At 34.9% G+C, this 22458-nt stretch overlaps 1 long non-coding RNA gene across 1 annotated transcript in view; it reads left to right on the top strand.

The window, feature by feature from the left end:
* The first annotated feature begins 921 nt into the window (after nt 1-921).
* LOC114486983 (uncharacterized) overlaps nt 922-22458 on the top strand; it is a 216998-nt gene continuing 195461 nt past the window's right edge. Inside the window, exon 1 of the long non-coding RNA XR_003681527.2 lies at nt 922-1106. This is a non-coding gene — a long non-coding RNA (uncharacterized lncRNA). The remainder of the gene's footprint in view (nt 1107-22458) is intronic.

The raw sequence follows: 22458 nt of genomic DNA, 5'->3' as shown, positions 1-22458 counted from the left end.
TGGCATGTTTGACAGTGCACATTCCACATCTCAGAGAGATCTGGAAGTCCTGTCTTCTGTACCCCAGGAAATACACGGTGCTTGACACTTTCAACACATGCACGTGAACTGGCTATTTTAATCCCAAAGAATGCCCACTTACAAATTGTAAATTAGTTTCTTTCTACTCATCAGTCTTTGTGAAACATGTAAAATGTAGCAGACTAAGAATTATTTTTATTTATTATGATTAGTATTCTCTACATTAACTTGGAACTCTAGAATGTGAATATGGTGCCCATCCAAACATGACTCACTTCCATTTGCATGTTAGATTTAAAGCCATTTCATTTTCACAACCTGAAAACACCCATTTTGTGGAAAAATCTTTCCTATTTTATCTCGTACAAGATTTAGTACCTACTAAGTAACTATTACTGTACTGAGGATTCCCTACTCGTCCCACCTCACAGGTTGAAAACAAAACTAGAAAAAAATATGTCCTCCCATCTAACTTGATGCCCACCTGGAACAAGGATGCAATCAAAGAAGCAAGTACTTATTTGCTAGTAGTTTGGGAAAAGAGCTGGAAGCACCTGCTAGACTTCACTCGTTTCCAGCTGGTTCAGCTTTTAGTCTGATAAACTAAGATCCGTATTGAAACTCTACTAGCAAGGAGAAACAGGAGTATGGGATTTTCTGCATTCATTCTGTACAGGTATAAATCTTGGTCAAAAAAACCAGAGTATAGGAATTTTCATATTCCTTTTTTAAAAGTCATATTTAATCTATTTTAGCTCCTGATATCCAGGCCTACACTGAAATCATGAAGATATCTTGGTCTAATAAGGGGCCAGATACACTGGGGTATGGGTGAATTGTATCCTAAACCAAGATTTCCTTCTCTTTTTTGCTTTTACTTGCCCCTGTAGAGCAGTCAGCTCGTGGCATAATCAGGAGTGCTATTCCGAAGTCACAGACACCTTGCTGACTCCAACTCAGCCCTCAGAGAGCTCTTCTGATCCTCTCAGCTCTGGGCAAAGCTTCCAGCCTCCAAAGGATTAAACGTTCCAGAGTAATGCCTCATCTAGGACCTAGATGCAGAGAGTAAATCAAGGCCCCCAAAGGTGAGGAAAAGACTGTCAGTCTAAAACATTCATCTCTTTTCCAGTTGTCTTACTCCTACCTCTCAGTAGTTAAGCTTTCTTCCCTCAACAAAAACCAAGATGTGGATTCTTTTCTTTAGTTTTTGAAAATGTCTGCTTCCTGCTCATAACACACCCACTTTTTCAAGGAAAGGAGTTCAGAACTTAGGGTATAAAACAAATGCATCTTTTTGGGGTGGGGGGAAAAAGACCTACAACAGAGACAATGTAGATATTTGCATGTTCTCAGGCTATTATCCTGGTAAAATTCAACAATTTTTAAATTCACTAAACATTTAGAGATTGTATTCCACATGATGCCAAGAGCTGATGACTCAGTGGTGTACAACAGAGTTCTCACAGGACTTAGAGTCTAGCAGGAAACTTCTGTAATTTAGAAAGTTGACAATTGCGCAGGTAAATCCTGGTGTGAGCACACAGCAGCTGCTTTGTAGCTATTTTCAAGATTTAAATCCCAATCCTGAAAGCTGAAAATGAAAAATAAGGATAATTTTTTTGTTTCATCAGTTTGTAAATTGTATGTTTCTCTTCAACTTTTATGCCAAGTATCAACTTCCAGAATTTGTTTGTAGAAGGAAGTCATGTTAGACCTCATTTTGCTACTGAGTCAACCAATTTTGACTAATATTGCTAATTGTTATATTAGAATTGTGTGGAATAGGTATTTTTAAAAACATATGAAGTAAGTTTGGTTTAAACTCTAAGAGAATAATCTTGATTAATGGTGGTCACTTATTAGTTTTCAGATACTGCATATTATCACTTACTTTCAGTTCTTTCTAGTAATTTTATGAGAGAAACTGTATAGTCACTGGAGACAATTTTTCTTACAACTTTTTTTCTCTTTCTTTCAAATCCTGTAAAACAACAGTAAGTATAACCAAATATTTTAAAATTAGTTTTCTTTGTATTTTATCTAAGCTTACTTCAGAAAATTTTTTCAGACACCACATTTAGATAATTTCTGCTTAAGCCAAGAGTCCTGAAATATCAGAGGAAATACGGTGTTGAAGAGAAAGAGAAGAGTTTGTTTTGGTTTTGAAACGTGATCATTGTTCATGCATTTAAAATCTCTCATCGTTCATCTTTGCAATAATTGCTTATAAAATGATAATTTACAACTCTAAGTTTTGTTTGCTGCAGGGTATTTTAGGACTTGATTTGTCACCTAGAGCAGTGACATCAAATCACCAATAAGCATTCAGAGAGATCATGCTGGTTGCAACACCTCCCTGGAGCCAGGGATAGAAAAAGGAGCAGATATATTTGAATATATTCAATTGACTAAAGAGAGAAAGAGGGTTTATATTTTATTTTAGATCCAGCCAGGAAGATGACAGTGAATGTGATGGGTATTTTGTCATTGCTTTGGGAGGTGTTGATGTCCAAAGAGGTGAGATTGGGTTCTGGAAGAATTTGATAGGTAGTTGAGTAAAAATTTTCAGGCTTGTATTACTGAGATTTTAAGTGAAAATGCTTCTTATTAAGATTTTGCTTAAAGGGTGAGAGGTTAGCCCAGTTCTTTCACGTAAAGGTCTTAGCTTGATAAAAAGTGAAATCATAGTTTTCAAGCTTCATAAATTAGTGACATTGAGCAGTTTGCACCTCTGCAACTTTGCTGTGAGGAATACAATGACAGATTCTGTGCTGTGTTTGCCTATGAGATGATTTCCTTGAAGTCCCGTAATGAGTTGTTTTTGGCAGGATTAATGAGTATTATAATGGTAAATGGATGTTTGCAGCTCAGTTGTGTTCCATCACGGAGTAACATGGGGTTTCTGGTCCCTTGGAGGCCATAATTGGTGGCATTAATGCAGTTTTTAATTACAATTCTTGAAAAAAAATGAATTGGAACCAAAACAAAGCTAAGTGATCATCTCTCTGCTGTTTCAGATGGTATAAACAGAGGACTGTTGCTAACTCTGATATCTATAATTTGAATCATACCCTCCAAATAGAACATATGCAGTATATTTGGATGATGATTTTGTTTAGAAGTGACTTATTTGCCTTTATTTTGTCTTATTCATATATACTGAAATAGCTTTTATCATATTTATATACAATATATGCATGTATAATATATGCTTATACATGAATATGAAATGTATACATATTATAAAGGTATACATAAAAATGTAAGTGAAGGCAGACATAAAATTTTAGGCTCACTTCTTATATTTATACCCCAATATTTGTTTCCTGATTCTCACTGTTAGTATTGAGCAGTATAATTGTAATTAATTCCCAAAGCTCTATGAATGAACTAGAATGCACAAAGATTTTTCTTTCTCTCCTTTCACACACATATGTGAGAAACTACTAACAGCTGCTGCTTCAGCATATCCCATCTTTGCAGTATTATGTTTGTTGGTGGTCTGTAGTGGCAAGTCCAACATTCATCTATAGGATAACATTTGCAAAGTGTTCTATGAAGAGGAAAAATATCTCATAAGATGACCTAGCATACATATATAAAGAGTAAAATAATATAAAATTTAAAAATCAGCCATTTATTCCTAATCTATTTATACAGTTGCCTCAACTGTATTGGTTACCATATGTTTAATTCTAACAATAATATAATCATTATTTAACATTCCTGTATTTTGAAATAAAACACAGGGCAAAATATTAGATTGTGGTTAATTAAATAGTAAGTGAAATATCTGAGATTAACTAACTGTGTTACCTTTTTATGTTCTTGCTAAAGTAAGTAAATGTGGAGGCTATTCCTTATTTTCATAGCCCTTTATAAAGATATTCTTGTTATCTGAGTTTTTCTTTAGTTAACAGTACATGGGGCAGAAGTGCATTTGGATCAATGGCAAGCAATCATATCTATGGAAAAAGTACAAAAAACTGGAAGCCATGGAATTGTTTCCATATTTATGGCTGAGTTTTGGTGAGACTTAAACAGCCTCACATCTTCTTAGAATTGCCAGCATTAAAAAAAAAGCTACCTTTCTCAACCATGTGTCTTTGAAACTTACTATCTGTGTCATTTTGAGTTTCACCATCAGGTAAAATTCATTGATAGGCTCAAAGATCTGGTTCCAAGGCTTTCCACAGTCCTGTAAAACAGTTGCATTTTCTATTTGTAAAGAGGCAAACAAATAAACAAAACAAATAAAAAACAAACAAGAGAGCAAATTAAAAAAAAAAAAAAAAACCTCCATGATACTTATAAAGAGGAATTTCAGAGTTCAGGAACTTTGTAGCAAATTTTTAACAACATGGCCTACCCAAGAATGGGGACCCAGCCTTGGTTTTATGCGGCTCCATTCTCTTCGTGTTCCTGATGATTGAGTGTGCTGAAGTTGCTTTGTTTTTTCTTTAGAAGAGTGATGATAGTGATTAATTCAGTTGATGCATCATTGTCCCGTCCCCACCACTTTAGTAGTTTCCATGAAACGTCTTAAAATAACTAGACAGCATTTATACATGTGAGAATTCTGTGTGCTTTTGCATATTATCATTCTATCTAAGTCTGATGCTGATCTTGTCAGCCATACCATCTAAAAATACTGGAGAAAAAAGAGACCAAAATGCAAGTAAAAACTGAACGTTTAAGTAGATGTTTAATGCTAAGGGAATGTGTATATGTGTTACATGTGTACATTCACACATACATAGACACACGTGTGTAATACACATGCACATATATACATATATAAATATAATTTTAAAATTCATCCAGAGTGTACTAGCAGTGAATATTTTGCCCTAATTACTTTTTTTGTGAATTTTTTAGCAATTAAACATAAATTGTATAATATAACCTTTCAGTCTCATAGCATAATAATAATTCCAAATAATAATAGTTAACTTTTATTGAGTTTACTCTGTGCCAAGCACTTTTTTTTTTTTTTTTTTCCCTCACACAATCCTTTGGGATAGGTACTGGTATTTTCTTCCTGTTACAGATTAACAAACAGAAGCACAGACAGGCTGGGCGGCTTCCCCAAGGTCACGCATGCCTTAGTAGAACAGGGTGGGAGTTAGGATCCAGCTCTCTGCGTCTCCAGTCTGTTCATGCTTAAAACCTCTACAGTGCCTATGGGGAGGGACAGAAGTGATAGCAAAACAACAACAAAACTTCAGTTATACTTTTAGCTACAATGTTCAGTGACATAAATAAAATGTATTAATAGGATCGTAATACTCTTATTGCTTTAGTGGATCTTAGAGATTACCTAATACCGTTCACTTTTGAAGTGAAGAAATGAATTTTCCCTGAGTTGAATGTGGCAAGAAGCCAAGACACAGCTGCAGCCACTGCCTTTCTTACTATAGGCTCAGCCCACAGCTAGGTATGATCACAGGCCCATACCCTAGACCGTGTGTAGAAACTTGAATGATGTCCACTTCTAAAGGCCACTGTATGTAGAGCAGGATAGCTTAGTGGTGAGTGTTGGACTTTGGAGTTGGGCAAATTTGGAATCTAAACTCAGCCTTTCTACTCATTAGCTACTTGGCTATGGGTAAACTGATTAATGCCTATGTGCTTCAGTTTATTTACCTGTAAAATCATGATAACAGTATTTCTTACAGGTTGTTAAAAAAGTTAAATAATGCATTTGAAGCACTTAGCCACCCACAGTAAGCATTCAATAAATGTGTATATTTGTATTATTAAGTGTAAGTATAACTTTCTACTGGAGTGGGTATCACACAGTAGTTACCCGGTACAGCTACCCCTTGTTTTTCAAAAGCAGTCTAAAACACGTGTTTGAAAATGAAATTGGAATCACTTCTGTCTCAACTAACATGATTATACTACAAACAGTGAAATTTTAAAATTCAAACTTTGGGCATTGTTAATATCAGCAGCATGGTCCCCAAATGTCTCAGTACTTTAATGAAGCCTGTGGCTGGTTTGTTGTCAGATGTTCTTTTTGAAAACATTTTAATTGATAGTGAATTTTGAAAAATTAGGAAGCATATCTGCATGTAATTTATCATAGATGAATACAGTCAAAGCTCCCAGACAGAAGTGACAGAGATTTGAGGTTGAATTCCAGCTCTTCCACTTGTTTGGCCTCGTGCAAGTGCTTACCTGGACTGAAGCACAGTTGTACCAGCTGTAAAAATGAAAAAAGAAACTATACCTTGCAGGGCTGTTGTGACTATTAATGATATATGCAGAGGGCCTGGGATAAGGCCTGGGACTTAGTAGGCACATAATAAATGGTAGCTATTAATGTTGTTAGTATTTCTTGTCCAAGGTATGTATAATTCTTTAATAATAATGCTAATCTATCACTCATAACTTCAGTTGTACAAATTGTGTGTCTATATTTTTAGAAGGGAAATAGTTTTCAAGAAAGTTAATTATTTTTGCTAAAAATAATTGTAAACTTTTGACTTTTTCCAGGAAATACGTAGGTTATATTTAAATGTGCTATAGAACTGATGATAAAAAGAATAAACAATTTTTTTAAAGGAAATTTATTTAATTCAGTATATTTGAGAAGTTGTAAAAATTAAGCTCTTAAGTTTCATTTATATTTATCCCTACTCTAAAAATCTTAAAGACTGATCCTCTTAATGTTACATACTCTCTTAAATATGTTTAGTTTTAAAAAGTCACGTTTAACACTATGCATTTACTCATACAAGATTGGTTAGTATATAACTTACAACCACTAAATGTAAAATGTTTGAGATAAAATGACATTATACATTTTATTATATATTTAGACTATATGACTGGAAAAAAATGTGGATTTTGGCTGATCTTCAGCTTAACTCCTGATATATACTAAATTTTAAAATAATGAATTTACAAGCTAAAATATTATTTCCGTGAAGCCAGTTACATCAGATTTTAAGACGTGAACTTAAAAATAGTAATTACATCATATGAACTATCAAATTATAGTGAATATAGCCATAGTTTTATTTTTCAGTAAAAGAAGTTTCACGTTATTAAATCCCTGAGTCCTTACATTTTAAAAACTCATTAATTAGTATTCTGAATATCATGGATCAAATATACTGAAAGAAACTAATTGAATAACATTTTTTCATTAAATCTATTTGAAGTTACTAAAGACCTTAAATTTTATATACTAGAATGCATTAAAAAGTAAAGCCTGAACAGTTTTGAGGGATAATCTGTGATCAAAACTATAATTTTGTTTTGGGGGCTTCATATCCACACTGGGAATATAAATGCTACATTTCAGTTTATGGGATATGGAATGGAGTCAAAATTCTTTTCTTCCTCTCCAAGGGAATGATGGTCCTGAACATAGGGCCAAGCATATCCTCTTAAAGAGAAGGTTCAGTAAATGTTTGTTGAGTGAATATTGAATATGTTTTTACTTCATTGACTGTAAGTTGGTGTGAGTTTACTACATAAAAAAGAAAATGAATTGAGGCAACTTGGAACTTTTAGTAGACAATCGTTGAAATTAAGATAATCTTTTGCTCTTGTTTGACTTAATTTCCCAAATCATATTCATATTCTCCAACTCTAGATAAATTCTATATTACCCCCTTTGATTTTTGTAGCTATCTGATTTCTAAAAGAATTAGACTTTTTTTTTTTAGATAGGTAGATGTAGGTGGATAGATTGATGTAGTTAGAGAAATAGAAACCCAGGAGAAAAGAAACATTTCTCAATCTCCCAGAGAGTCTAGGTTACTTTCTGCTCCCCCAAAAAAACCTATCCACTTTCTTCTGCTCCTACTGATACTTCCTGTAAGATATTCCCTATTGGTCCTATGCTAAAGAAACATTTTCTCCTTCATTTGTAATTTGTATTTTTCATTTTGTTCATTTATACTCATGCCTTTTCAATATTCCAATTTATTTTCCTCCTCTCTATCTACCTTGTCAGGGAAGTTGGGTTATAGCAAATCAAATCAAGAATATTCTGTCCTTTCTTCATGGCATTTGATTGGTATTCAAAGCTCTACTATATTGGACATAGCCAATTATCTGATAAGGTTTATAAATTTAAGCTTAAATTAAAAATGAGTTTATATAATAGATAAGCAAATCTTACATCATGTATAAACTAATGGCCATACTTATGAATCAATTAAGCTAAACATAACTGAGTGTGGGTGGTACAGATGCTAATTTCCCCTTTTAAACTCTCTTTATAACATGAATTATGCTTGGTTTTCTCAATAGGCCTCTTCTGGCCCATTTTCCCACATGAGGTAGGGTGAAATTTATAGATTGCCTTTTTTCAGTGTTCCATTTTTATCAGTTCAAGGTCTTTGCTGCTTTCACTGCTAGCCCTTTCACCTCCTTCCACTTTTCCCTACACAATTTGTCTCTGGAAATGGCACACTAAATGGACTCTTCTCCATTATTCTCTCACCACTACCTCTCATTGAGGCCACTATCCTGGGCTCTCTTACTTTTCCTGTGGCCATTGCATGTCCCTGCTTTATGTTTCCCTCCTCTTCACTCCAGCTGTGTGCTCTGTGGCTGGCTATACATTAAGGATGCTTTTTCACTTCCATGGCCAGCAAGTCACTTAGATTCATTGACTTTGCTGGTTCCATTTTTTCATATCTTCTGCATGAAAGGGTCATTTTCTTTTCTTCTGAATGCCACATTAACTGCCATTTGGGGAGGAAGGGATGACTTTCCAGGATAGTGTCACCATTAAGAATTATCACCCATGGAAAAGAAAAGTTATTTTTTGTAGGGTTCTGTCATTTTTCTCCTTTGGATCAGGTCCTATGACATCCAAAGCTCCTAGGACTAATCAAAGGAAATATTTGTTCCTGGGGCTATAGAAGCTGACCAAATACCTGTTATTTAACCCCTTGTGGAAAACAAAGAAATAATGTAACTTGCTATGCTTCCTCCACTCCCCACCCCCCAGTTATTGGGCGTCTGGTAAAAAGTCAGGATTTTCTAGGTACTAAAAATTCCAGCATCTGGTGGTGCTACATGTGGCTGCTATAAACTTGATTAATGGAGACAGAAGACTGTAGTATGAGTGCCTGCTTTATGCTTTAGTCCTTCCCCAGAATGACTGCCATGTCAAGTGACAGTTCCCTAACCTTCCAGTTACTTAAAATGAAAAGTATAAGAACTGTTACTCTACGGCAAAATTTCGCATTCAAATTTAGTGTGTTTCCCTTTTTCTTCTTTTTAACCTCAGCTTTTATATTTTTTCTCGTAAGTAAAGCAAACAAAAATACAAAATAAACACATAAAAAGTGATATTTGGGAGGTAAAATTACCTTTAATTTCCATGCAAATGTATCTTCCAAAAAAGAATTCTTCATTATATATTAATTGACTGTCCCCCCTACTTCCTAAGCACTGGATAAACAATGTTGACAAGATTTCAATATTTTGACAATCTTGACAATGTCCCAGAGGAAGCAAGACAGACAATAGACAAGAAAACAAAATAATTAATATGATAGCATGGTGATTGAATGAGAAAATAGTATAAGGGGTGATGGAGGAGTGCTAATTTTGATTTGGTAGTCAGGGAAACTTCACTGGAGAGAAGATATTTGAGCTGATGACTGAATAGCAAAAATAAACCAGGTATAAAAAAGATCTGGGGGCACTAGGTCTGGTGTAACCGCCCAAATGTGAGAATGAGCTTAGTGTTCCAAGAGCAGAAAGAAAGCCAGTTGTGTCTGGAGTAGTGAGAGAGTTGAGTTGGGTATGCAAGAGCCCAAAATTTGATGACCTAGGTTTTTGTGAAGAGTTTGGATTTATTGAAATTGCAAAGGAAAGCTGTTTAAGGGTTTAAGAAGGGGAGTGATATTATCTAATTTAGGTTTTAAAAAGAGTTTTCTGGCTGCTGTAGGAAGGATAGACTGTAGAAATTAGGAATTGGAGTAAATATAAAGAGAGCTCTTAGAAATTTATTACAGCAATATAATGAGATAATGGAAATTTGCACTAGGGAAGTATTAAACAGAAATGGAGATGACTGGACAGATTCTGGACACATTTTGGAGGTAAATACAACATATCTTGTTGATGGATTGGGTATGGGGAACAATGAGGGGAGTAGTGAGGGAGCGTAGGGCATCAAGTATGATTCCTAGAATTTTGGGTCAAGCAACTAGGTGTATAGTACTATTCCCTGAGATGGGGAACCTAGAAGAAAACTACTTTTCAGGGGCTAATCAAGTAAGCATTGGATGTACATTGGAGTACGATGGAGAAGCCATAAAGTTGGAAATCAATGACATATAGATGGTATGTAAAGTCTGTATTGTTAAAAAGTTACGGAGGTAAGCATTAACAGAAAGTATGCCAAGCCAGAAGCATTATTCTCTCTTAGCCTCAAGCTTGCTAATGATAGTCTTTTAATAAAGTCAGTTTTCACAGTTAATTTCTGAATCATGTGATAGGTATAGCTTTAACTTTTTAAGAAGTTGCCAAGCTGTTTTCCAAAGAGGTTGTAACATTTTACATTCCTACCAGCATTGTATGGAAATTGATAATTCTTCCACATTCTTGCCAACCCTTGGTGTGGCCATTCATTTTAATTTTAGCCATTCCAGTAGGTGATATCTTATTGTGATTTAAGTTTACATTTTCCTAATGGCTAATGATTTTTAGAACCTTCATGTGTGCTTATTTGCCATCTGTATAACTTCTTTGGTTAAGTGCCTATTCAAATCTTTTACCCATTTTTAATGGGTAGTTTGATTTCTTATCATTGAGTTTTGAGATTTCTTTATATATTCTGAATACATGTTCATTAGAAGATATATACTTAGCAAATATTTTCTCCCAGTCTGTGACTTTTCATTCTCTTAACAGTATCAAGAGAAAATATGAATGGTCATAGCAGCTTTATTTGTAATAGCCCAAACTAGAAACCACCCAAACGCCCATCAACAGGTAAACAGCTGTTCTTAAAAAGTGGTGAATCCATACAATGGAACACTACTCAGATTGACAAAGAGTGAACTGTTGATAAACACAACAGCATGGAAGAGTGTCAAAATAATTATACTGAATGAAAGAAGCCAGACAAAAAGGAAGACATACTACATGACTCCATTTGTATAAAAGTTACAGAAATGCAAACACAGGAAAACACATCAGTAAGAGGAACAAGGAGGCAGGTGGGTGAGGTTGCAAAAGAGCTTGATGAGACTTGGGTGTGATGGATGTGTTCATTATTTTGATTGTGGTGATAGTTTCATGCCTGTGTGCTTATGCCAAAATTTTATCAAATTATACACTTAAAACATATTGTATGTTTATTGTGTGTCAGTTATACCTTACTGAAAAACATAAAAATAGTATAAAATTGGTATTTTTATATATTACGTTTTTTAGCTTTAGTAGATACTATCACTTACATTATGGATATAGTCTAAAATTCTTAGGATAGCACTATGGTTTTCTTATTTCTACAAAATAACTTAAATGTATTGCTATCAGGAGGCTGAGTATTTAAAGGTTATATTGACCCTATCTTCAATACATGGTTATATTGCAAGCATTTTCACATATACCACTATGTCCCAAAATGTAAAATATTAAGTAATGTAATAATGAGAATTCTCTGTAGAATACAGCTTTCTATACTGATCTATTTAGTTTCTTCCAAGAGTCTCATTGTAGAAGAAAAGTGGTGAATAGAAGGAGGAGGAGAAAAAGGAGGGGTGATTACTTTAGAATATCCAAATGAATTAGAGGATATGCCTCCTGACCTTAAGAATCTAAACATAAAAGATAAAACATATAAAAAGACATCAACATTATTTCCCTCTTTACTCAGTCTTCCAGGAAGCTCAGAGCCAAATTTTTAGCTCAGTTACAGCACATTGATCATGATTATATTTATATTTCCATTTCGTCCTCAGGCATGATTTTTTCTACTTATACTTCTTGTTTTTATACAAGAAAGGGATGGTCTATTAAAAATTAAATGAAAAGTCTTTCAAGTGTCCCAATAAATACACTAAAAACCCATTTATAAATGGAAGGACTAAATGAACTCTTGAAGAAATTTCACTGAATGAATTTATTATAGTGTTAGATTTACCTTGATTACTTACAAAATACGTACTGAAGATACTTAATGTACATCTTAATTACATCTTAAGATACTTAGTGAATGCATAATAATTGTTGACATTTAGTGATCATTGGTAAAGTATAAAATTTATTTACCAATCAGATGAAGATAAAAATGTAAAATTTGAATAACGTATATTAAGTACTTACTTGTAAGTATAAGAAATGGTCACTTTGCCTGCTTACACATGAGGAAGTTGAAGCTGAGTGCTTACCCTATACCAAAGTAATATAGGTTGAACCATTTGTATCGATAATTGTGATAGCCAGCTGTTTTTGACCTACAAAAATAGTGATTTCATATAGTTCGACCTAATATTACTTAGTGGCGAATGCAGGTCTCCTGATTTCCGAGTCTGTGATATTTTATCAAACCATGCTGGTATGTCACGGATTTCCTCATTATTAAAGTCAGAAAATCCACTAATGAGTTCTGGCCCTGGGACCCTGGGGTTTCCTATCTTGATAGACAATGAAAGAACCACAACAATTAAGCACATAAGCAGTGGCTACACATTTTTTTTAAGGTAACTCCCCGAAAAGCCATAGTAAAATACTAATTTCAGTACAACATATTTTTAAAGAGTCCTGATGAGGCAGAAATCAATAGAAGTGAAAATATTTACTGTCTTGCAAAATCTACCTCTAACTCATTATTTAAAATACCACAATACTTGAAAGACAGGTATGTAAAGGTCTACAGATAGAATGTAAGAATTTACCCAATTCAACATCGCTATACTAGCAGCAATTAAATATAGCCGCGGTACACATAACAAAGTCAAGTATACACATGTTTTCCCCCTTTGATGGAGGGGGCAATTCTATTGTGTAAATTCAAATTAAATTAATTGTACATTTCTTACAGTAAACTGCAGTTGAGTGACCATCTCTCCTCAGGAAATGAAACCCACATAATTTCACTTTAGCCTCTGATAAGAAGAAATACCTTTCTTCATATGAGCAGTATTGTTTATTTTATTCAGTGGGTGTTGCAAATTTCGCATCTTTTAAATGTACATACCAACCACAGTAAAATACTCCCTGGCGTTCAAGTCTGATTCTTTTGTATGTAGGACCCCAACTGAGTTGTGAATACCCACTAAAAATGCCCCTCTAAATGACTATAATGACAGGGGAGTTGAACAGTCAGTGAAAATTTCTATTATTTCATTTTGCGTGTATTTTCATTAATAATTTATTGATATAAAAGATAAGAATGTTTTACCTCCACAATTTGTATCTGTAATTTGTTCTCAGTGCACAGACATATTGAGGATGCCACTCAGCAGTACTGATTGAACATTTATTTAAACAAATATCAGTATAACCCAACTAGCTGGAAAATCCATGAGTTTGGTTTTGATAGCAGAGCATTTCTCAACAATTTATGTGTGCATGCAAATTTTGGTGCTTTGGATATAGGCTAAAGTATTTGCTTTATATGTATTATTTTGTTTGAATACAAGAAAGCTGGTTTGATTTGTATGTTTCTCCCTTATAGAATTGTTCCAAGGCTCTGTCAGAGATCACGTAGAGTAATTTTTCCCATCAATCTTTGCTGTGCAGCCATGCACGAATGCAGTTGGAAAAAGGGGGCAGAAATCAAATCACTTAATTGCAGCATTTTTCATCTACATCTTTTGTTTTATGGTGGTAAAGGCCCCGGAGTAGCCTACCATGATTCATGGCTGTCACTGCTGCCGTTAGCAGTTCAATCCTTCATTCTAGGCATTTTGGTACTGAAAGTACCTACACAATTACTTTGATGAATATGACTTGTTTGTTTTTCCCCCATTTCTAGCAGAGAGTGGTTGTGCTTAATACAGACATTTAAATAAGATAGTATTCGTGCCCACTGCATGTGCATTATATTTTAAAAGTTGTGTGTTGAGTTTAATGATAATATTGCCATTGTCACCCAGTTTTGAGTTTGCTGAGCTTATGGGCTTTTACGCCTATTTTTATGTTTTTTATAATGGGAAGGCCTTAAAATAACCCCCACTCTATATAAAAGGAATAACTCACCTTTAAAGATCTACGAGGCTGTGACAGATTCCTATGAAACCTCATTTTAAAAAAAAGTCATTTCATGAATGTGGCATTACAAAGCCAGTAAACTAGTCTGCCTCTGCATTTATGCCTAGTTGATCATAAAATAATAACATTTTTGGAAATATATGCATGCATCTTAGAAAGTGACTTTCAGTATTTGCATATTTGGAGAAAATGTCAGTGATGTCAGCAGGGGTTCTGAGAGTAGCTAAATGAGAAAGCTTTTCAAAAATTGCTATTTTATCAGCTATGCACTGTCAGCACAAAATGCAACCTCTTTAAGAAAGAGACAAAAAATGGAAAGTGATTTAATTTCTTCATTAGCTTACTTGCAACTGTATGACTGGTACACCTAGCAGCATAGACTGTATGATGTAAGCTTGAGGAAATCCATTTAGAATCCCTTTTTGCCCTCATGACAAAATGTGTTCGAAGTGTTGAGACTCCACCCTTTCTCCAAAAATGAAAGGAAATTGAAGTTCTACTGATATTAGAGAAATGGCCATTGTCACCACACCCACCTTCTCTACTCTGGTACTATGGTTGAATCTCCTGGTTTTTTGTTTGTTTTGTTGTTGTTGTTTTGTAGTCATTCTGGTTCATTTTTTTTCATTTCTTTGTTTACTTTTGGCTGAAAGCTCTAAATATATGTTCTGTATAATATGTTCATGCTTAATAAATGTGTATACAATTGGAGATAGAACATGTCTATACAACTTGGAGATAGAACATGCCTATTATTACCGAGCAATGGTAACAGTGCTCATTGTATTTGTCAAAATAGATTAGGGAAATTGTTCACTAGGCATTTGAAAAAAATCATCTCATACATAACCCCAAATAAACCTCAGAACTGAAAAATTCAAAACATATACATAAAATAATGATCATTAAAATTAACCGTATTTCAAACCTTAAGTGTAACCATATCTTAAATACCACTAAATATATACTTAGTGTGTTTACAACTTGTCTTCATCTTGTCGTAACATGGCCTATCTAAAATTCAGAACAAGAAAAGATGAATAATTTCTTTTCTTTATTAAAGTTCATGTATAAAAGCAGCAGAATGCAAGAATTTTAATTTGTTCTGGTAAATATTTTTCTTTTGGACTCTTTTACCTCTATTAAAATGTTTCAACTTTAGGTCAAATATTCCACATTTGATGACAATAATTTGTCCGGGGAAAAGTGACTATTTGGATGTTATACTTTTTTTTTTTTTTTTTGCGTCACTCGGGCCTCTCATTTTTGTGGCCTCTCCCGTTGCGGAGCACTGGCTCCGGACGCGCAGGCTCAGCGGCCATGGCTCACGGACCTAGCTGCTCCGCGGCATGTGGGATCTTCCCGGACTGGGGCACGAACCCGCGTCCCCTGCATCGGCAGTTGGGCTCTGAACCAGTGCGCCACCAGGGAAGCACCTTGGATGTTTTACTTTTTAGAATTAAAATTTAAAGAACATTTAAAACTGAAATATAAAGGATTTTTGCCACAAAATTACATCTCTAATTCAAGAGAAAAAAATTTAGATGATGCTTGCAGTAAAATTATAAAGATTATGAGGTCAAGGAGAGAAAAGTCCATTGATTTCTCTACTGGACAACTCAGAGATGCAGAGTTAAAGAGTCAATTTTTTCAGAATAGATTTAGCACAACCCGTGCATTAGTCTTGGTAAAGGAACTTTTTGCCTCCAAACCTTTATTTCAGCTTTCCCCAAAGCAGGTGCTAGGGAATGCATCATGTGGTCAAACTAAGTTGTTAGATTAGGAACATAGTTGTTTCAGGCTGGGTAGATTCAGACTCTGAGACAGAATTTGGGAGATCAACACTTGTGCAAAGAAAGGGAGGAAGCAAGACTGACAGGACAGAGGAAGAAGTGGAATGGGGTGCCGGGATGCATGCTGGGATGAAGCAACAGCACACCTGCAGGGATGCTGACCAGCATGGATTGCTTGTCAGAGTGCCTGCATTGATTCAGCGTGGCAGGGCTCCTGGTCCAAACAACAGAAGGGTGTTGCCCCACAGCTGAAGGCTGGGGCTGTCTGCTGGACATGCTCCCTGCAGCTGGGAGCACATATTTCCTTGTAAGGGGAGCTGGGTGATGCATCTCCATACCTACTGCAGTATTTAACAAAATTAAACTTGTTTCTCTACTGGGGAAGTTGGCTGAGCCTTTAATGTGTATTGGAATATTAATACATGTGAAATTTCAAGAGAAGTTATAATGTGCAGTGTTGTCCAGAGTGTTTTACCTCACGACCTATGTTTTGTTGTCATTAAGCATTTTACAGAACTACTGTTCTGTGGATCCTCCTTCAGTAACCACTGCCCTGGTTTGAAGCAAATTTCTGCAGTTCCTTCTCCTCATTCTCTTCTTCCTCTTCCTCCCCCTCCTTGTTCTTCTTTTTCATCTCTGTTTATATGCCTTCATTTATGGAGCAGTGTCGCTCATTATGCTTATTGCTTAATAAGCAAAAATTTTTAATTACGCAGCGTATATTAGGAAACCTATGTGGTAACATTTATTGATTAGGAATTCCAGGAATGATAGGAGTAGGTTTTGGAATAGGAATACAGGTAATGAATACCTGGTGCTGAAACAATCACTTGCTAGAAAAAAAATCTGAAAGGTGTTTCATCTTAAGTACTATCAACTCAAGATTTGGCTGAATATTTTTCTACAAAACTAAGTGTTTTGGTGTCACATATATACAACTCAGTGAAACTTTATATAACTGTCCAAAGAGTAGCATGAAATATAAATTAACCATTAAAACATTGAAATGGACATTTGGAAGAAAAACGTTTTATGCCACTTTCTATAAATGTATAAATATAAAGTGCTAAAATATAAGCTGCAGTGAGTGTGTATCTTCTGCTGAAAATGGCCATCAACATTGTTGCTATTTAAAAGATAACGTTCCTATCTTGGTCATGAAATATGGCCACGAAAAATAAATAATGTATTTAATGTCATGTTTTTAATGTATTTAATGTCATGTTATTTAATTTAATGTCATGTATTTAATGTCAATGTTAGTATACAATATTAATTAGCTATATTCTGTACACTATTTAATTTTTATATTACAAAAAGCAGCTTTATAATATTTTAAACCCCAAATATATGAGTTATAAAATATGGTATCTCTTACTGAGAAAATATAAAAAATATCTTTCTTTCTTTCTTTCTTTCTTTCTCTCTTCCTTTCTTTCTTTCTTTCTCTCTTCCTTTCTTTCTTTCTTTTCCTTTTTTCTTTCTTTTTCCTTATAGCTCTTGGTATGGTTTACATTAGAAAAAACAGATGTGAAAATTAGAGTAAGCATATGGATTAGAAACTCCCTGAAAATCTAATGTTTTCTGTGGATTCAACAACACCTTAAATTCAATTGATTACTTCAGTCATGGTTATGTAATATGTGTCTCTAAAGTATAGGTTCTATGTAATGTATTATCTCCTCCGGGGGAGCAATAATATTGGATCTTTTAAGGAAGTAATATCTCTTCTCAGTAACTAGGTACAGAATAACAAACAAAAGTTCTAACTTAATTTTGTGAAATAATGGGCTTAATTTATCATAGAGCCCAAAACACCCAGTATTACCAAATTTTTTAGTATTTTACAATGTTTATCCTCACTTTTCCATCTGCAAGGAATGTGAGGGATTTGGGGGCTAATCCTTAAAATTATCATCTGCAGAATTAAATCTAGGTTTTGAAATTTCTTTCACGTATTAGAAAACCCTCCTCTATTCCGATGTAAGAGCAGGTAGGAGCTTGCTTGAAGCTTTCTGGACTCGTCTCTCAGTAAAGCTGTATCCTCGGAGGAAAGGCCTAATAAGTAGCACAGTTACTTTCTTATTGTAAAACTTCCTCAGAATCCCATTCAGATCCCTAAAATTCTAATGTGCAGCCCAGAATTTTAAAACATTTTATTTTTTTCTTTCCTGAACTTAGGCTCAACAGAGTACCCTTAGTGGTATTTTTCATTCAGTATTGACATCTTGAAGTGGACACTGCCTTGATTGCACATAGAATGCTGATTGGCAATATGTCTGTTTTGCTTTCTTTGCATATAGTCACCCTTTATATTTAGTTTCAGTTGGCTAATGCCAGAAATGCAGCACACACATTTCACTCTCTGGTTATGAGAACAAAAAGCACACAAACAAACAAAAACGCTACCACATTCTATAAAGTTTAAACTATCATTCAGGATGCTTATCTCGTGCATAAGATGGTCCCTCATACTCTACATTCTAATTAAGTAGAGCAGTAAATCAAAGCATGCTGGATGTTTTGTGAAGAACAGCTGGATTAAAATGTGCTTGAGAATAGGGGCTGATGTCTTGGATATCTTTTGGCAGGCTGCCTGCACGGGTGCAGCTACAGAGTACTGGAATGCTTGATAATTTCAGGGCAAGTTCGTTTTCCATGGCTTACAACCTGCTTAATGCAGGGAAGAAAGCTTGTAACTGTTTTGCCATCTCATCAGTATGTGATATGGAATAATCACAGTGGTTACCTAACAGTGATGGAAAGCCTGAGCAGCGAAGGAAAAGAGGATTGCAAATCTGACTGAACGTGGGCATTTCAGGTTTGGAAATATGTGCTACCTACTAAAATGAGCTATCGACTAATTCAGGAAGAAATGTTATATGGGCTTAATGTTCATCTTCATCCACACTATAATGAGAAGGATTAGACTGCCTTCCATATGTGGAATATTTATTTCAGCAATACAAGAAAATGTATTTCCCTAATAATTTTTTTCTGTATGCACAAGGCCCTAAATTTTACAGATGTGATTAATGTTTTAATTTGCTGTTCTAGTTGGATACAAGTTTACCATACAATATAAATTACTTACAAAGAAATTTGCTTATATGGAGTTTAATTCATAAGCTGTTTAACCACCTTGTGTGGTATTGCTGCTATTTCTCTATGGGACTCTGCAGCTATGCAGCTTATTTTAAAAATAAAAGCAGTCATCCTGTAAAATGTTTTTTAATCATTTAAACTGAAACATTAGGGAAAGATAACATACACACAAATGATTTTCATTTAGTTAAAATTGAAAATAAAACAAAACCAAAAACCCAAGCCTGAACAATTAAATCCTGGCTCCATTTTAAAAAATTCAAAGCTAGCCAGATATATTTAGTGTTCACAAGCCTGATATGTTTAATGTTCACTTTTCAATTCTCTTGTTATTTAGTCATTTAGTATTCTTTTGGCATGCATTTAGTATAGGGTGTGTAAATAAAATACTGGTAAATATGATGCAGGACCTTGTTTCCTTCCAAATTAATTCTCACCCCGTTTCTCTCAGAATAAATAATGCATTTTTTTAGAAATGGAAGATCATGTTAAAATAGCACTAGCCCACCTCTTTTAACTCTTCTCAGCTTGAGCTCAATAAAAGGTGTCTATATGAATTAATTATTATGTGTGAATTTAGGTTCTTTCATTTGTAGTAGAAAGTGACATCAGTATTTTCTTTATTACATTTTATTGTGAGGGCCTATCACATAATATACTTTGAAATGCATTGAAAACTTTAAAATTAAAAATTTATATTTGTTTTTGCTATTAGTACAAATAAGATTTTCATTCGAATACCAAAGAAGACCACTGCTGGAAGGTGAATGATCACAAGAAATATCAGTCAATATGGGACAAAGGGACAGATCCAGGTGTTGTGGGACCTGATGCATATACAGTTTCTGAGAAAGGGACACTCGCCCTCTTAAATAACAAGAGTCCAAAATTGTGCTTACAAACTTATGTGAAAAAGTGAATATTCATTTAGAATGAGAAAACAAATCGCAACAAACGGCTGGATGCTTGAAGATACAGGTCCTGTTCTAGTTTAATTGAGGTAGTTTACTAGAAATGCTTACATAATAATGCAACTTGAATGCAATCTCTCTACTCCTCCCCACCTAGAACCCTCCCCAGCTCTCAGTCATTCTCCTGCCCTCTCAAAATGGCCCAGAGGGTTAATCATTAATTTTACCTGGAGTCGGCTTCTGGTGGGAACTTATGTTGGTAATCACAATATGGATCTTTTCTAGTTTTCTGTTTTAATACTTCATTTGGTGCTTCGTAGGCTGTATAATAATGAAAAGTTGCTTAGAATCAAAGAAATTGTAACAAAAAGAAAGATACGTATGAAAAAAAAACAAAGGGGAGCTGTATAATACTAAGTAGCTTGAAGAGAGGAAATCGTATTTTCCCAAGGTGCTTACAGATTAAATGAGTGAGATGAATCATAAGCATACAAGAAGAGCAGGTGCCCATGCCTCACTGGTTCCAGGTGTATCATTGTCCAGGTCATGTGTAATTAAATCCAGAAGCACATAGTTATCACTAGATTCCATTTACAATGGGGCAATTTTCATACTATATTTTAATAGGTAGTCTGGAAAGTAAATTTTCTGAGAAAATGTCTTACTCCCTGTAATGAGATCTAGAGCACAATGACTGCAGCTTGAGTTGCACTGTTATAGATTTCATTAAATGCGTTTTCTTTTCCTGGCTTTTTTTTTTTAATTAATTTATTTATTTTTGGCTGTGTTGGGTCTTCATTGCTGCACGCGGGCTTTCTCTAGTTGCGGCGAGTGGGGGCTACTCTTCATTGCGTGCGCAGCTTCTTACTGTGGTGGCTTCTCTTGTTGTGGAGCATGGGCTCTAGGCGCATGGGCTTCAGTAGCTGCAGCACGCAGGCTCAGTAGTTGTGTCTCACGGGCTCTAGAGCACAGGCTCAGTAGTTGTGGCGCACAGGCTTAGTTGCTCCACGGCATGTGGGATCTTCCCGGACCAGGGATTGTACCCGTGTCCCCTGCATTGGCAGGCAGATTCTCAACCACTGCACCACCAGGGAAGCCCCTTTCCTGGCTTTCTCTTCTCCAATGCCGTTTGTTTTTACTGAAGTCCACTTTCGGAGTTCTTGCTATTTCATTAATCGGGAATAAAATAACAAGGATAATTTAAGTCCCATGGAATCCAAAATTAATAGTCACATATTTAGCTTTTTTTTTTACATTAAAAAGTAAAAACTTCCCAAAGTGTCAAAGTAACCAAATATTCTCTAGAAAAGCCTCTATCAAATAGTTGCAAAGGAATATAGAAATCTGGAAATTTTTTGTTCTGAATATAATACAGCTTTACAGTTAGATTTTAACTTTTTAGCATGACCAGTATATTGTAAATAAACCATGAAATTTCCCACACTGAAAATATCTGATCATTTTATTAAGTTTAGGAGGATTAGTGTTCTCTGTTTTTTGTTTGTTTTTTTTTTTAAATCTATTTTTTATTTAAGTATAGCACAGGGAACTATATTCAATATCCTGGGATAAACCATAATGGAAAAAAATATAAAAAAGAATGTATATATGTGTTCTCTTCATTAATGTATGAAAATCTGTGATTTTACTACTTGTCCTTGGACCTCAAAAGACCAGGAAATGTAGTGTGTGAGAGGGGAAGAGAAAGACTCGAACCCCAGATTCAGGGAGGAAGGTTGCCATGCAAGCAGGTAGAAATCAGAAACAGGTGAAGGGCCTAAAGAACAGTATATTCCAACTCAAAAGGAATATTTTTCTTTTTCGTTTTTGACCTGTGTATAGCAGTCTAGCCATTATCAGCTTGAGTATTATGTCAGTTCAGCATTAACTGCGTCACCTCATTAAGGGGGGCACAGGGAGAAGCATGTTTCTGAATTTGAATTTTATAGCCAAAAAGCACAGTCCACTAAGTATACTTTTTCAAGGAAGGCCATTATTGAGTAAAAAAGGTATTTAGGTCCTGTAATACTTGAATTATTGAAAATTGAATTGACCTTTTTGTAGTCTTCCTTATTAGGTACACTGTAACAATGAGTATCAGAACAAGAGCAGACTATTTACAATAGTCAGGACATGGAAGCAACCTAAGTGTCCATCTACAGATGAATGGATAAAGAAGATGTGGCACATATATACAATGGAATATTACTCAGCCATAAAATGAAACGAAATTGAGCTATTTGTACTGAGGTGGATGGACCTAGAGTCTGTCATACAGAGTGAAGTAAGTCGGAAAGAGAAAAACAAATACCATATGCTAACACACATATATATGGAATCTAAAAAAAAAAAAAAAAGATTCTGAAGAACCTAGGGGCAGGACAGGAATAAAAACGCAGACATAGAGAATGGACTTGAGGACACAG

Source organism: Physeter macrocephalus, chromosome 10 (assembly GCF_002837175.3).
Source record: "Physeter macrocephalus isolate SW-GA chromosome 10, ASM283717v5, whole genome shotgun sequence".
NCBI lineage: Eukaryota > Metazoa > Chordata > Mammalia > Artiodactyla > Physeteridae > Physeter > Physeter macrocephalus.
Note: the sequence above shows the minus strand (reverse complement) of the source record. Positions and strands in the feature narration are given on the sequence as shown.